This window comes from Xenopus laevis, chromosome 9_10S (genome assembly GCF_017654675.1).
Source record: "Xenopus laevis strain J_2021 chromosome 9_10S, Xenopus_laevis_v10.1, whole genome shotgun sequence".
NCBI lineage: Eukaryota > Metazoa > Chordata > Amphibia > Anura > Pipidae > Xenopus > Xenopus laevis.
The window spans coordinates 115,427,207-115,432,033 of NC_054388.1; positions in this window are offsets into that span (position 1 = coordinate 115,427,207).

The following is a 4,827-nucleotide window of genomic DNA, read 5'->3' on the forward strand; positions in this document are numbered from 1 at the left end:
CATTGCCCTTTGAAATGTTGCAGGCGCATTTTGTAATCCAAAAGGCATCATTCTATACTGGAATGCTCCCTCTGGTGTTACAAAAGCTGTTTTCTCTTTAGCCGTTTGGGAAAGAGGGATCTGCCAATAACCTTTTGTAAGATCTAGGGTTGTTAGGTAACGGGCAGTACCTAACCTGTCAATAAGCTCATCCACACGTGGCATAGGGTATGTATCAAATTTGGATATTGCATTGAGCTTACGAAAATCATTGCAGAACCTCCAACTTCCATCTGGTTTTGGAACCAGTACAATAGGAGAAGACCAATCACTACATGACTCTTCAATAACACCCAGATCTAGCATTTTTTTTACTTCTTCTGCTACTACCTGTCGTCTAGCTTCTGGTATTCTATAGGGTTTTTAGCTTTACATGATCCCCAGGGTTAGTAACAATGTCATGTTCAACAATAGAGGTATGACCTGGATGTTCTGAAAAAACTTCTCTATTTCTCATGAGAAATTCTTTTACCTCTTGTTTCTGAACACCCGAAAGGGTCTCTGCAATCTTCACCTCTGGAATTAAAGGTTGTTTACTGAATGTTTTTGCATATAGTATAGCAGATTCAGCAGTTAGGGACTCTCTGTCTTTCCATGGTTTCAACAAATTAACATGGTAGATTTGCACAGGCTTCCTTTTTCCTGGCTGATGAATTTTATAATTCACTTCCCCACTTTTTTCCATTACTTCAAAAGGACCTTGCCACTTCGCAAGGAATTTGCTTTCTGCCGTGGGGACTAACACCAGGACCCTATCACCAGGGGCAAAAGTACGTACCCGAGAACCCCTGTTATATACCTGTTGCTGCATGGCCTGAGCACGCACCATGTGTTCTTTAACAATTGGCATTACTGCTGCAATTCGATCCTGCATTTGGGAGATGTGTTCAATCACACTTTTATAAGGTGTCACTTCTCCCTCCCATGTCTCTTTGGCTATATCTAAAAGCCCTCTGGGATGTCTCCCGTAAAGTAAGTGAAAAGGCGAGTATCCTGTAGATGACTGGGGAACCTCCCTAATGGCAAACATCAGATAAGGCAAGAGTTGATCCCAGTTTCTCCCATCCTTATCTATTACCTTCTTTAACATGCCTTTAAGGGTTTTATTAAACCGTTCCACAAGCCCATCTGTCTGTGGATGATATACTGAGGTCCTGAGGTGTGAGATTTGGAACAATTTACATAACTCCTTAGTCACTCTAGACATGAATGGCGTCCCTGGTCTGTCAGGATCTCCTTGGGAATACCTACCCGGCTAAATACCTGAACTAGCTCTTTTGCAATCGTTTTAGCACATGTATTGCGCAATGGAACTGCTTCAGGATAGCGGGTAGCATAGTCCATAATCACTAGGATATGTTGATGTCCCCGAGCAGATTTTACTAAGGGACCCACCAGATCCATAGCAATTCTTTCAAAGGGAGTTTCAATTATTGGTAAGGGCACCAGGGGACTACGAAAGTGGGGCAGGGGTGAAGAAATTTGGCATTCAGGACAGGAAGCACAATAATCTCGAATATTCTTGTACACTCCTGGCCAAAAAAATCTTTGTAGAACCCTCTCAATAGTTTTTTTCCACCCCCAAGTGACCACCCATGACATGCCCATGTGCCAGGTCCATTACCATCCTCCTATAGGGTTGGGGAACTACCAACTGTTCAATAACCTCCTCCCCTTTTTTGTACATCTGGTATAACAACCCTCCATTCATAGCCATATAAGGATAGGACAGCCTCATCTCAGGTTCTGTAGGCTTTCCATCCACCATTTTTACATTCTCTCTAGCCTTGGCCAGTGTGGAATCTTTTAACTGCTCAGTACCAAAATTTCCTTTATGAACCTCTAGGTTAGGTAGTCCTAGAGGACCCTCTGTGTCTGTGGGGCTCAGGTTATCCTGCATAGGAGCAGAATTGTCCTCAGAGTCACTCTCCTGATCTCCCGCTAACACAGAAAAGGGAAAAACAAGGGGGTCCTGGGTAGTAATGTTCTCTGAGGATTTAACCTCACTATCTACAGACTGGGGTTTATTCTGAGTTTGGTTTTCCCAAAGTTCCCAGAAATAAGGAAAATCTCTCCCAATTATGAAATCATGTAAGAGTTGTGGAACTATTCCAACTGAACAGGCCACAGACCCAAATGAGGTATCAACCTGAATAGTTGCTATGGGATACTCCCTAATGTCTCCATGTATGCAGACTACAGCAAGCTTTTTCCCTTGACAAATTACCGGAGGTATTAGACCTGACTTTATCAAAGTAACTGAACTACCAGAGTCCAGCAAGGCATGTACTTGTTTACCTCCCACAGTTACCACACACATTTGCTTTTCCTTATAAACCACAGGCTTATCCGAACATGCAACATAAGCAAATAATGATTGGTTCTTATTCATGACAGAAAAATCACACTGCATTGGTTCATCTATAAGAGGACAGTCTGCAACCATATGTCCCATTTTATGGCAGCGAAAGCACTTAATTGCCTCTTGACCAAGTCTTTTATTAGGGAGAGGCCCTCCTGACTTGGCCTGCCAATCTTTGACCCCAGTACCGACCTTCTCTCTTGGAATGTTCCTACCGAGTGCCATGGGAGATCTCGGTTTAATGGGTGAATGTTGCTGCGAAGATTTAGGGTCAGCCAAATCCTGAGCTGCCAGGTACCTCTCCACCATTTCCACTAGGTGGTCAGCTGACCTGGGGTCTGCATGACTTACCCACTTTTGCACTTTCACCGGGAGGGACCTCAGGAAACGATCCATGACAACCCTTTCCACGATTTGGGGACTAGTCAGGGTGTCCGGCTGCAGCCACTTTTTCGCCAGGTATATTAAGTCATGCATTTGAGACCGGGGCGACTTGTCAGCAACGTAAATCCAACTCTGTACCCGCTGAGCCCGTACAGACGTGGTAACCCCCAGCCTTGTAACAATTTCCAGCTTCAACTTCTCATAGTCCTCGGCATCCTCGGCTGGCAGATCAAAATATGCTTTTTGGGGTTCCCCTGAGAGGAATGGAGCCAACAGCCCCGCCCACTGCTCCTTGGGCCAAGCTTCTCTCGCAGCTGTACGTTCAAATGTGTGTAAGAACGCTTCCACATCATCTTGCGGTGTCAATTTTTGTAGAAAATGACTGGCTCTGATAGTACCACTCAAATTATGCTGGGATACTACCGGAACAGCTTGGGCCCTCAGTGTGAGCTGTTGCACCAACTCCTGCTGGGCCATCAGGGAATCTCTCAAGGCCGACACCTGTGTAACAGTAGACTCCCTCTCTGCTTGTAGCTGTTCAGCCAGCAACTTGTTTGCACGCTTCTGATCCTCACTGATCTGCACAACAGCTTGTTGCAAATAAGAATTTGTTTCTCGCTGGGCAGCATTGGCTTGCTGCTGTGCTGCATTAGCAACAATTAGCTGCTCCAAAACTTTCTCCATGTTGTAGCGAGAAACCTTTCCAAACACAGTCCAATATTACTGGCCCTTTAAGATTCTGTGCTTAACTGTTTTTTTGTGCCAGCGCAAACTCCACCAATTGTGAGATTTCAGGTAGCAGGAATCTTGACCACGGCACTTTTGTAGCACAGAATCAGCACACAGAGCCTTAGTTCAGTCCAATTCAGCCTGGGCTGCTTTATTTGAAGCCGTTCACACAGACAGCATAAAGAAAAGGTTTCAGCAGATTGAAATAAAACAAATAAAACGTATCACAGTCCAGCACTTACTGATTCAGCTCAGTTTCCTCAGTGTCTGGTGTGCCAAGCAATGGCTCCAGGCTTGTAGTTTTAAACAGGCAAATCTGTAATGATCTCTCTGTGTCACTCTCAGTTTGAGTTCACAGCAGGCTCCTCAGCCCCTCACACACACTGAAATTAGACACCTGATTAATTTATGAGCAGGTAGCTAACACCACACCCAGGTCAGTCTGGAGTGGAATGGAAGGCCCGCCCAGATCCTTCCCTCCATTCCAGCCCTGGATACCCTAAAGAAGAATAACAATGCAGTTTCTTAACTGCCATATCCTTCATCCAGGGCCCTTAACCCCTGAACTAACATGCATTTTCCTTTTACCATATCACAGTAGATAGGAACATAAGTCTACAAATGGGAATGCAACCAACATGAACTGGCTCCTAGGACAGATATTTGAGGGGATTCAGCTGTCTCCACACTCCAGAGTTCCACCCCACCAACATCTGCTTATTAATCTTCATATTGTTTAGCAGGCACTCCCCTTTTTGCATAGTAGTGTGGGGTTCATTTCTAGGTGAGGAAGGAAGAGTAGAAAGGGGCTGATGGGGAAGGTCCAGCTTACTAAGGTAGCACCCCCCCCTGTGAAAGATCAACCCTATCTGACAATTATACCAAAAAATACATGGGTATGTCCAGCTCCAGTATAACTTTCTTTTAGATAATAGATATAAGATATAAAATATGAAACTATCAGAGGCTTTATTTGTGCCAAGCTTCTGGCAATACTACTAGACAACTGGCCTAGACAAGATGACAATTTCAGATGTCGCCTCATTGAAGAGTTACAATGTGCCATTGTGATTGGATTAGTGGAAGAGTTTATATGCCGAGAACTTCCCACACCAGTCAGTTGTACTGAAGAAGCTGCTCGGATGAGTAGTGAAACGTCTTCATTGATTACTCAGCAAGTCCAGTTGTTTTAGTTACTTATATTAGATATACCATGACCTGGATGAATTAAAATCTTCATAGTCATACAGACAAGAAGATAAGATAAGGGCAATGTCTGGCTTCTTCTGCACATATGTGGAAATGGATTGGTC